The 12,656-nt window shown below is 41.5% G+C and overlaps 1 protein-coding gene across 1 annotated transcript in view; it reads right to left on the bottom strand.

The window, feature by feature from the left end:
• Positions 1–12,656, bottom strand: part of Hpse (heparanase) — a 42,117-nt gene that overhangs the window by 19,756 nt on the left and 9,705 nt on the right. The gene's annotated exons all lie outside the window — the stretch shown is intronic.

The raw sequence follows: 12,656 nt of genomic DNA, 5'->3' as shown, positions 1-12,656 counted from the left end.
ATAGAAGGGTTACAGCTACATTCGTAACGTAGTGAGTACATTTTCTTGAACATTGTTACCCCTTCTCCTGTTTTTCTCCCACTTCCCTTCCTCCCACCACCCCCCAAGTTGTAAAGTTCATTTCCAACATATTATCTTGTGAGTATCACTGTTACACTGGTTCACCTTTGTCCTTTGTCTCATCATCCTGATATTCCCTTCCCTAATTCAAATAAACAAATAAATGTATGCATAATATACTAGGTACAAAGTCAGATACAATAGCAACAAGGGATTAACCATAAGGGAAAAAGAAGAGGACAAAAAACTTCACACAGTACATTGAAAGCAACAACCACAAAGATAAACCTCTTGTCTCCATATCCTAGAGTCCATTTCACTTAGCATTGTCCCGTATGACCATATGCACATAACATTTTTGAGCTATTGATTCTCTGCTAGGAAAATCCTAGATGCATACTAATTATTACAAAACATTTTAAATGTCTGACCTCATTTGCTTTAGCTGTTGGGTGCTCCTTGCAAGATACAAGAAAATCAAGTCTGAGACTCAGGTTTTGCTCAGGTGACTGAGAGTAAATCAGGAAACCACAGTTTATGGCTCAGTGTTCAATAATCAAAGCAGAATTATTATTAGTTAGCATAACTTACCTTTTATAATCTAAATAGCTCTACTCATGCAGGTAATTCAGACTATATCTAATTTGACTTCAAAAAATTCCTGTATAATATGTTCAAATAAATACAATCTTACATATAAACATTGGCCTAGGGCTACAGGCCTGTGGTTTCTAAACAGCTGCCAGGGTAGCCTAGGGAACCACAGTGAATCCTGGTCATGCTTGTAGTGTTAGCAAATAAAAACACAAGATAGTAAGCCAGGCACTGGTGACTCACACCTGTGATCCTAGCTACTCAGAAGGCTGAGATCTGAGGATCATGGTTCGAAGATAGCCTGGGCAAGAAAGTCTGTGAGATTCTTATCTCCAATTTACCACTTAAAAACAGGAAATGGAACTCTGGCTCAAAGTGGTACAGCACTAGCTTTATTGGGGGGTGGGAGGGTAGTATAGGGACAGCACATAGGCCCTGTATATATATATATATGTATATATACATATATGTCAGTTATGATGTAGATATAATGTTGTATATATATATATATGCATTCTTAATAGTTGAGAAATACTGCATAATTAAAGAGCTGCCATTCAGCTGACACCTATCAGAACCACCCTACACACAGGGCATTTCAGGACCTATTAAGTTTACCAGGGAAAAACAGCAGCATCTGTTGGACACTACTATTACTATTATAAGACTATTAGTATAATTGGTTTAAATCTAATGTTTAATAATCACTACTATTACTATTATAAGACTATTAGTATAATTGGTTTAAACCTAATGTTTAATAATCAAGCTTCAGATTTTTTTTTCTTCTTGCCAAAGATTTTTTTTCTCTATGTATGTGGTGCCAAGGAATCGAACCCAGGTCTTTGTGCATGCTAGGCAAGCACTCTACCACTAGGCTAAATTCCTGGCCCTTTTTTTCTTCTTTCCTTTTCTTTTTGTCGGTTGTGGGGCTTAATTCTGGGCCTGGGCGCTGACCCTGAGCTCTTCAGCTCAAGGTTGGTGTTCTACACTTTGAGCCACAGTGCCACTTCTGGTTTTCTAGCAGTAAATTGGAGTCTCATGGACTTTTGCTGTCCTCAGATCTCAGCCTGCTGAACAGCAAGGATTACAGGTATGAGCCACCAGTGCTTGGCTCAGATATTTCTTTTAATCCAGGCATTCTGTGAAAAATAAAATTATAAGCTGGGTACTGGTAACTCATTCCTGCAATCCTAGCTACTCAAGAAGCTGAGATCTGAGGAGCAGTTTGAAGCCAGCTGGGACAGGAAAGTCCATGGGATTCCAATTAACTATTAAAAACCCAGAAGTGAAGCTGTGCCTCAAATGGCAGAGCATCAATCAGCCTTTAATGAAAAAGCCTAAGGACAGTGCCCAGGCTCTGAGAACAGGCTCTACTATTGTCACAAAACAAATAAATTACAGTGACACTAAGTGCTATACAGGTTTGGGAACTCCTGTACTCAGACTTTGACCCATTAGCTGGTGTGTGATCACAGTGGCAACACCTGAATTTTAAATGTGGTGTTTAAATCACTAATCTTATGCATATCAGGTGATTTTCATGTGTATTTCAGAGTCAGCTGTAAAACTGAAATTCACTCCAGAAAACTTCTAGGTACAAAATAAATCCAAAATTCTATTCATGTGGAGAGCCTGCTCCAGTTTTGTTCCTCATTCTGGCCTGAGCTCCCAGGAGATTGCAGCGGTGAGAAGCAGGTGCAGTGCAGCCAAGAGCTGCTGACCTGGCACTGCCCAGCAAGCTGCTCCAGGTGTCTGTGACTTTCACTGTGTCACCCACTTCCACAGAACTGTGGCCAGCCATCCGGAGTGATGCATATCAGAGTCTGAGAAGTTTGGGGTCCCTTGGGTCTTAGAGCCACAATGTAGAAAAACTGAGATTGCCAGTAAGGCAGGGGCTTTAACTACGGCCACAGCTTTCTGATCAGAGTGGTATTAGCAGACACTTTTATAAAGGGGTGACTCAGATACCTAGTCACATGGTATTATAGGCTTTAAACACTGCAAACTCATACAGAAGCTTCTGAGATCAGAAATCCTCAGCTCCGGCTTGCACAACTATAGTCTGTAATGCCTTTGTCCTACAGGGCCCTAGCGATGGATGCCGTCGAAGGAGAACATGCAGTAATCTACCCCAGAAAATCAGGTAGAAAGGACACAGGGGAAATCCAGCTGTACACCAAGAAAACTCTTCCAGAGGTAATGTGCCAGCCTCCTGGAAAGATGGTGGCATTTTTACAAAGCCTAGAATGCTTGCATTTTAGACCATGTTATCAGTTCTACCTCCACCATTCTTCTAGTTTTTATTCTTCCAAATGTATTAGAATGCATGTACCTTGAAATTCTATTATCCATACCTGCAATATAATATAAATAGTAACATCTGTAAGAATAAAAACTAAGTATTTCTGGCTGGGAGTTTGGTCTAGTGGTAGAGTGCTGATTCCTCTGTACTACATACATAGAAAAGCCAGACGTGGTGCTCTGGCTCAGGTGGTAGAGCTCTGGCCATGAGGAAAGCCCAAGGACAGTGCTTGGGCCTTGAGTTCAGTCCCCAGGACTGGCACACAAAAAAAACAACCCTAAGTATTTCTAAGTTCAAACCTACTGTTTTTTATATTTGAACGGTTATCCAATGAAGTTTCAATTCAATGAGTCAGATTATGAATACAAGGCATCTTGATCAATGTTACCTCTTCCAACATCCTTCCTCATCTTTCCCAAACCCCTTACTGTTTTTAAGATAAAGTCTGTAAGTTTTACTCCCACTGGTTTCAAACCATTACCCCCAACTCTGCCTCCCAACAATCTAAGATTACAGATATGCACCATTCTACCCAGAAGTTGAATCTACATTTTTTTTTTGCAGCTCCTAGGGCTTGAACTCAGGGCCTGGGCACTGTCCTTGGGCTCTCTCAAGACTAGCACTCTACCACTTAAGCCACAGTATCACTTCTGGCTTTTTCTGTGTATGTGGTACCAGAGAATTGAACCTGGGGCTTCATGCATGCTAGGCAAGTACTCTACCACTAGGCCACACTCTCAGCCTTGCATCTCCTCTTAAAAATAAAAATAAGCCTGGTGTGAATGGCTCACACCTGTAATCCTAGCTACTCCGGAGGCTGAGATCTGAGGATTGCCATTTGAAGCCAGCCTAGGAAGGACAGTCTGTGATACTCTCATCTCCAATTAACCAGCAAAAAAGCCAAAAGTGGAGAGTGGAGCTGTGGCTCAAGTTGGCAGAGGGCCAGCCTTAAGCAAAAAGTTTAGGGATAGTACCTAGGATCTTGTTTCAAGCTCTAGCACTAGCACAAAATAAAATAAAACTCAGAAGAAAACCTACCCAGCTTACTTAGGAAACTTAACTATCCTAGTCTCAATTATTTTCTGAACTCTTACCAGAAAAGATCCCTGGAATGAAAACCATCCAGATAGCACATTTATAAATAGAAGAGACTCCTTCCCTTGCATAGGATTACAAAAGGGCTCTTGCATCCAGAGGGCTGAGAGTTAGTGGTGGAGTGATGAGAAAGAGGTAGAAGCAAAGAAGGCATAGTATTAGCTCATTAAATATGATTAGTTTAATAAGGACAGTGACATCCCGAATGATACCTGTAATTTTATTTTGTTTCTGTCCAAACAGGTTTATGGTGTATGTTCTCAAGAGAACTGGTTTTGTCTATTTAAGTAGAACACACCACCCAAAAGGACTTGGGTGTTAGAAAACCTGCCTGTGTCTTCCAGGACACTGAGTGAAGGGAGACAAGCCACTAACCAAACCCTGATCATATTCCTGCTATAGAAGACTCTCTGAGTGACACTCTCTCTCCCTCTCCCTCCCTCCCTCCCTCCCTTCCCCTCTCCCTTCCTCTCTCTCCCCAAGACACATAGCCATCCTAACCCCAGCCATAGATCAAAACAATGAGGGGACACACTTATTAACTTCTTAAGCATCTGTCATCTATAATGAATGCCCAGGTTGAACATGATAGATTTCCTTGACAAAAATTAAAATTGAGAACAAAAACAAGAGATCAAATGCTTCCCAATACAAAAGAGCATCTGTATTTCTTCTACATTGTAGCATTGCCAACAGAATGAAAGAATTATATAACAGCTCAGGAATAGAAAGACCACCCCCTGCTGTAAGAACTAGAAATGTCCAAGTAGTGGAAGTCAGTAAAGATGTTCAAAACCTATTATCCAGCCAACAGAAAGACAATATAAGATAGCAAACCTTTCTAGAAACTGAAGATAAACTGGTAAAAATGTTTACTATGATACCTTCCCCCCCAAAAATCAGGAATCCATTGATTATCTAATATCAGGGGACTTTCTCCTAACATTATTACAAATAAAAACTACTGTAAAAACAAACAAACAAATAAAAAACTACTGTAGATCTGACATATGTTCTGTTTGCTTTGTATTTTTATTTTATTTCATTTTTGTGGTACTGGGTTTGAACTCAGGACTTTTTGCTTGCTAGGTAGGTGTTCCACTGCTTGAGCCACGCTTCCAGCCCTTCTTGTGCTGATTATATTTGAAATAGGTTCTTGCTTTTTGCCCAGGGCAGCCTGGACCATGATCTTCCTATTTATGCTTTCTACATAGCTGGAATGACAAGTATACACCTGTATATCCAGCTATTGCTGGTTTTGAATCACATACTCCAATTAATCTCCTAAGTATATCAGATTATAGTAGTGAGTCACTGGTGCCAGCTCTCTGTTATTTTTTAATGGGACCTGAGGTGGTCATGAGTGATGCCAAATTTAATTCAACAAGGAATCATGTTTATTCAATGTCAGAACGGTTCCCTCTTCACTTAAGAACACCAGAATATACAGAACTATTAACTGTGAATACATAATCCACTCTCAGATTTCTTTCTTTCTTTTTTTTTTTTTTTTTTTTGCCAGTCCTGGGCTTGAGCTCAGGGCCTGAGCACTGTCCTTGGGCTTTCTCAAGGCTAGAGCTCTACCACTTGAGCCTCAGCACCACTTCTGGCTTTTTTTTTCTATGTATGTGGGACCAAGGAATTAAACCCAGGTCTTCATGCATGCTAGGCAAGCACTCTACCACTAGGCCAAACTCCCGGCCCCTTGGATTTCTTACATATCATCTTTTTTTTGTAAATTATAAAAAAATAGTAAAAACTAAAAATTACAAAATACACTAAAATTCAGCTGGTATACTGTCAACATTATGAAAGTAAAGGATTTGCTTCATTTTAATTAGTGTGTGTGTGTGTGTGTGTGTGTGTGTGTGTGTGCCAGAGCTAGGGCTTGAACACTGGGTCTGGGCACTGTCCCTTAGCTTTTCTGCTCAAGGCACTCTATTGCTTTAGCCACAACTCTACTTCCAGCTTTTTGTAGTTAACTGGATATGAGTCTCATGGAGCCGGGTGCCAGTGGCTCATGCCTCTAATCCTAGCTACTCAGAAGGCTGAGATCTGAGGATTGTGGTTCAAAGTCAGCCCACTACAAAAGTCCCTGAGAAACTCTTATCTCCAATTAACTATCAGAAAACCAGAGGTGGTGCTGTGACTCAAGGGGCAGGGCAGTAACCTTGAGGTGAAGAGCTCAGGGACAGTGCCCAGGCCCAGAGTTTAAGGCCCACAAAAAAGAGTTTCATGGACTTTCCTATTCAGGTTGACTTCAAATTGCAATCCTTAAATATCAGCTTCCTGAGTAGGTAGGATTACGGGCATAAGTCACCAGTACCTTACAAATAATTATTTTAAACGTTGTCTAGGCATGCCTTGGAAATGTTGCACGTTTGGATAACTACAAAACACAATTATTACAATAAAATAGTCACACTTTTTTGCTTTGTTTTCCAGTATTTATAAAAGTTTTGTTTAGCTGGGCACTGGTGACTCACGCCTGTAATCCTAGCTACTCAGGAGGCTGAGATCTGAGGATCACTGCTCAAGTCAGTCCAGGCACTGAAGTCCACAACACTTAGCTCCAATTAACCACCAGAAAACCAGAAGTGGTGCTGTGGCTCAAGTGGTAGGGTACTAGCCTTGAGCTGGAGAGCTCAGGAACAGTGCCCAGGCCCAGCGTTCAAGCACCATGACCGACCAAAAAAAGTTATGTTTAGCCAGGTGCTGGTGGCCCACCTGTAATCCTAGCTACTTAATAGGCTGAGATGTAGGGATCAAGGTTTGAAGCCAGCTCAGGCAGGAAAGCTGTGTGACTCTGATTTCCAATAAAATACCAAAAATGAAGTCAGAAGTGGAGCTGTGGCTCAATGGTAGAATGCTAGCTTTCAGTAAAAAAAAGACTCAGGGACAGTACCCAGGCCCTGAATTCAAGCCCCAGGACTGGTACACTGCATGTGTGTGTGCATGCAAATACACACACACACACACACACACACACACACACACACACACACACAGAGGTTTGTTTTTTTATCTTTTTGTTTTTGACAGTCCTGGGGCTTGAATTCAGGCCCTGAGCACTGTCCTTAAGCTTTCTCAAGGCTAGAGCTCTACCACTTGAGCCACAGCACCCACTTCTGGCTTTTTCAGTGTATGTAGTACTGAGCAATTAAACCCAGGGCTTCATGCATGCTAGGCAAGCACTCTATCACTAGGTCACACTCCCAGCTCACGGTTATGTTTATATTACTTTGTGTTGTAATAAGTGTACAATAGCATTCAATCTAAAAATGTACCATCTTAATTTAAAAAAAAATTTGCCAAAAGAAATGCTAACAATCACCTGATTCTTCAGTAAGTCATCATTTTTATTTACTTTTATTTTTTTTGCCAGTCCTGGGCTTGAACCCAGGGATTCAGCACTGTCCTTAGACTTTCTCAAGGCTAGAGCTCTACCACTTGAGCCTCGGTACCACTTCCAGTCTTTTTCTGTGTATGTGGTACCGAGGAATTGAACCCAGGTCTTCGTGCATGCTAGGCAAGCACTCAACCACTAGGCCAAACTCCCCACCCCGTAAGTCATCATCTTGGTGGGAAGTCTTTCTGAGATATTGATGGCTGTGAACCAATCAGGATATGGCTGGGAGACTATGATAAATTCTTAAAATCAAATAATAAAGGTGACCTTATCAATTGATTCCTCTACTGGCCACAGATTTCTCTGTAGCATGTAATGTTATTTGCCAGCATTTTACCTAGGGAAGAGCCTCTTCCATGGTTGGAATACATCTTAGAACCCTTGATGCTGTTTTATTAACTAAGCTTATGTAATAGTCTAAATTTATCCCTGTCATGTCAATAGTGTTTACAGCATCTTCACTAAGGGTAGATTCTATCTCAAGAAATCACTTTCCTTGCTCTTCCACAGAAACAATTCTTCACCTCCATGAATGTTTTATCATGTATTCACAGCAATATAGTCACTTCTGCTTCTAATTCTGTTTCTCTTTCTATGTCTACCCTTTCTCTTTCTATCTTCCCTGACTTCTCTCACTGAAGTCTTGATTCCTTCAAAGTTTTCCATGAAGGTTGGAGTCAATTTCTCCTGAATTCTTATGTTGACATTTTGGGGCTTGAGGTGATAGTAATAATTTTGCATTCAAGCTTGCTTGCTCAGCTGGCAATTAACCACTTGAGTTACACCTCCAGCTTTTTGCTGGTTATCTTTTAGATGACATGAAGTGGACTATTTTTGTCTAAGCTGGCCTTGAACTGCCATTCTTCAAATTGCAGCCTCCTGAGCAGCAAGGATTACTAGGACCCACTAGAGCCCAACTTACTGTCGATGCCTTCCCATGGGATAAGAATGTTAGTAATAGTACCTAGAATGGATCCTCGAAACGACATTCACCTCCTTCTATGTTTCCACTCAGAGCCGCCTAGGTGACCAGGTATGCAATCAATAAGCAGTAATATTTTGAAAGGAGTTTTTTCAAACCCTTTCAAGAGTGGCTGTGTTGTCATCCAGCCTTAGTGGTGCTGTTCACAAAGTGGTCAGAGTAGATTCAGTGTGTTCTCAAGGCTGGCTGAACATTGCCTTTGCTTACAGTCTCCATAAGCTTAATCCCTAACGAGAGACCTTGGGAAAGTAGTCAGTAACTTCCTCTCCAGCTATGAAACAGGATCATTTTCTCCAGTATAAGGCTGCTCCGTCTATGCTGAAAATCTGTTGTTTAACACAGCTGTCCTCCTCATTTGTTGGGCTTAGACAATCTTGAAACTTGCCAAAACCTCTCTGTCAGCATGTACATTCTTTGGCACTTTTAAGCTATAGAAAGGTTTTTTACTTAGCCAGGCGTGATGTCTTACACCTGTAATCCTAGCTCCTCAGGAGACTGAGATCTGAGGATCAAGGTTCAAAGCCAGCCAGGGAACAAAAGGACCTGAGACTCTTATCTCCAATTAACCTCTAGAAAATGGCAAGTGGGGCTTGGCTCAAGGGTAAGGTGGTAGCTTTGAGGTGCAGAGCTCAGGGACAACACCCAGGCCCAGGGGTAAGGTGGTAGCCTGGAGCTGAAGAGCTCATGGACAGTACCAGGCCAAGTTCAAGCCCCATGACCCACAACAACAACAACAACAACAACAACGAGTTTTTTTTTACTTAAACTTCAGGGTCAGGAGTTTGGTCTAGTGGTAGAGTGCTTGCCTAGCATGCATGAAAACCCTGGTTCGATTCCTCAGTATCACCACATACATAGAGAAAAGCCAGAAGTGGAGCTAAGGCTCAAATGGTAGAGCTGTCCAAGGACAGTGCTCAGGCCCTGAGCTCAAGCCCAGAACTGGCAAAGAAAAAAATATTTCAGTCATTAACATTTGCAAACTTTCCTCTCTGTCTCTGTCTCTCTCTCTCCTCCTCCTCCTCCTTCTACTCCTTCTCCTCTCCTCCCCTCCTCTTCCTTTCCCTTCCTTCTCTTTGTTTTCTTCCCTCTCTTTTTTGCAGGGTTGGAGGAACTTGAATTCAGGGCCTGGGCACTGCCCGTTTGCTTTCTCACCCAATGCTGGCACTCTGTCACTTGAACCATAACTCCACTTCTGGCATTTTTATGGTTAATTGGAGATGACTTTCATGGAATTTCTTGCCTAGGCTGGCTTTGAATTGTGATCTGATCTTAGCCTTCTGAATAACTAGAATTATAGGAATGAGCACTCGTGCCGGGCTTGGGCTTTCAACTTTTCTTTCTTCTGTGGTGCTCTCTCCTTTCTCAACCTTCATAATCCTGGAAAGTTGGAGCTTTGTTCTGACTTAGGCTTTGGTTTAAGGGAATGTTGTGATTAGTTTGATCTTCTATCAAGCATCACCACAGCTTTCTTCTTATCAGCAATAAAGCTGTCTTGCCTTTTTCTTTTTAAACAGGCGTGTGTCCACTGACCCAGAATGTTCAATTTCCTTCAAGAACTTTTCATTTGCATTCAGAACTTGGCTATTTGATGAGAGAGGTCCTGTTTTCCATCAGTTCCAGATTTTCATAAGTCTTCCTCACTAAGCTTTTTGCTGTTGGTGGTAGTGGTTGTGAGGCTTGAACTCAGGGTCTGGGTGCTATCCCTGAGCCTCTTCATGCTCAAGGCTAGTGCTCTACCACAGGGCCACAGTACCACTTCTGACTTTTGAATGTTTTATTTAGGGTAAGAGTCTCTTGGAGACTTTTCTGCCTGGGCTGCCTCCTGAGTAACTAGAATTACAGGCATGAGCCACCTGTGCCTGGCTCTCTAAGCTTGATTATTCTTAGCTTTTGGGTTAAAATGAGAAATGTACCAGGTTCCAATGGCTCAAACCTGTAATCCTAGCTCCTCAGAAGGCTGACATCTGAAGGTCACGGGTGAAAGCCAGCTCAGGCAAACAAATCCAAGAGATTCTTATCTCCAATTAACCAGTATAAAAGCCAGTTGGAGAGATGTGCTCCAAATGGTAAAGTATCTGGCTGAGTGAAATGAGTGAGACCCTGACTTCAAACCCCCTCCAGTGTCACAAAGAAAACAAACAAACAAACAAAAACTAGAATAAAATAAAATGAGAGATTATGGCTCTTCTTTTCACTTGACTCAGCCTAATTTTAATCTTCTTGAGTTTTAGGGAAGAGGGAGAGATCTGGGAAGGAGTTGGATGGAGCAGCAGAATATTTATCAAGTTTGATATGGTTTATAGTGTAATGGTACCCCAAGAACACTTTCAATAGTAACACTAGAGATCAATGATCATAGACACCCCAAATGGTAGAATAATGAAAGAGTTGGAATATTTCCAGAATCACCGAACAGCAGCAGGATACTGGTAGCTCATTCACAGCTGTAATCCTACTCAGGAGGCTGAGATCTAAGAACTATGGCCTAAAGTTATCTGAGGCAAATACATTCAAGAGATTTGTATCTCCAATTAACCTGCAAAAAGCCAGAGGTAGAGATATGTGTGGCTCAGATGGTAGAGTGCAGGCCTTGAGTGAAAAAGTCAAGCAATTGCACAAGGCCCCAAGTATCGGAACACACACACAAAGGTTACCAAAAGGCAACAGAAGTAGTACACACTGTTGGAAAAATGGTGCTGGAAAACTTGTTTGATACAGAGTTGTCATAAACCTTCAGTTTGGAAACAAATCATTGATACCTGTGGAATTCAATAAAGCAAGGCATGATAGAATAAAGTATACATATACTCAAATATACATGACTATAGCTGGGCACTGGTGGCTCACACCTGTAATACTAGCTACTTGGGGACTGAGATCTGAGAATTGCAGTTCAAAGCCAGTCTGGACAGGAATATCCATGAGATTCTAATTTCTAATTAACCACCAAATAGCTGGAAGCGAACCTGTGGCTCTAGTGGTAGATTTCCAGCTCTGAGAGGAAAAGCTAAGGGACAGGATTCTGCCCTGAGATCAAACCCCAGTACTGGATCATGCAGGGATACACACACACACACACACACACACACACACACACACACACACCTAACCCAAATAAATCATGTCAAGATAATGTCTCTTCTCGAATACGAAAGGAGACCATTTCAGAGTATGTGAGCAAGCACCACCTTAACAGGGATCCAGAGCAATGTCATAAAACATCAGCCTTCAGATAAAAATGTAATTCAAAGTCCCAGATGTTTGTTTCATTTGTGTGAAAGCCCTGTAGGACACATCATTCCCCCCCACCCCCACCTCTCTCTCTCTCTTTTTACCAGTCCTGAAGCAGGCCTGAGCACTATTCTTTGGCTTTTCTCTCAAGGTCAGTGGTCTGCCACTTGAGCCACAGCACCACTTCCAGCTTTTTTCTATGTCTATGGTACTAAGGAATCAAACTTGGGTCTTCGTGCATGCTAGGCAAATATTCTACCACTAGGCAAAACTTCTGGCCCTACATCATTCTGTTTTGAGGATTGGAAATCTTTCAAGGACTAGTAATAAAGGCCTGGTTGATTGAGTGAGTCCTGCATTGGTAAAAACTAAAGAAAAAAGAAAGAAAAAAGTTGCCTGATGGCCAAGATATAAATACTCAGAGGTCACTACAAGGTTATGAACTGACCTAGCTTCTATCTCCTGTCTGATATGACTTAAGACCCTCTGACCATCAACTCACAAAGTGACTAGTCCTTATCTAAAATGCTTGGGATCTGATGCATTTCATATTTCAGAGTTTTTTAAACTTTGGAATATTTACATAAACTTTACCAATAAACATCCCTAATCTGACTAAGACATAATTGAATTTGGTGGGATTTCAAATTTGGGATTTCTGGGATTTCCAACATGTAGGAGTTACTTCTGGGAGGGGAGATGGAACAAATAACGTTTTACATGTTATCCTTTCACGTTTTGCTCCTATGTGAGGAATATATTCCTGCTTGACTCTTTAGTTCTTGAGAGTAGTAAAAGCCAGCATTAATTCATAAATGAGTGACTACTGCAGCTTGCTCTGAAAGTAAGAGACCTAGTGAGATGATGTTCATTCTGGAACTCACTAAGTCAGAAAACATGGAAAAATCTAGAAGATCTGAACTCAAGATTGCTTATTGAATCTTCTTGTGTGTGTGTGTGTGTGTGTGTGTGTGTGTGTG

Source organism: Megascapheus bottae, chromosome 13, assembly GCF_031878675.1.
Source record: "Megascapheus bottae isolate mThoBot1 chromosome 13, mThoBot2.hap1, whole genome shotgun sequence".
Taxonomy (NCBI): Eukaryota; Metazoa; Chordata; class Mammalia; order Rodentia; family Geomyidae; genus Megascapheus; species Megascapheus bottae.
This window is presented reverse-complemented; position numbering and strand designations above follow the sequence as displayed.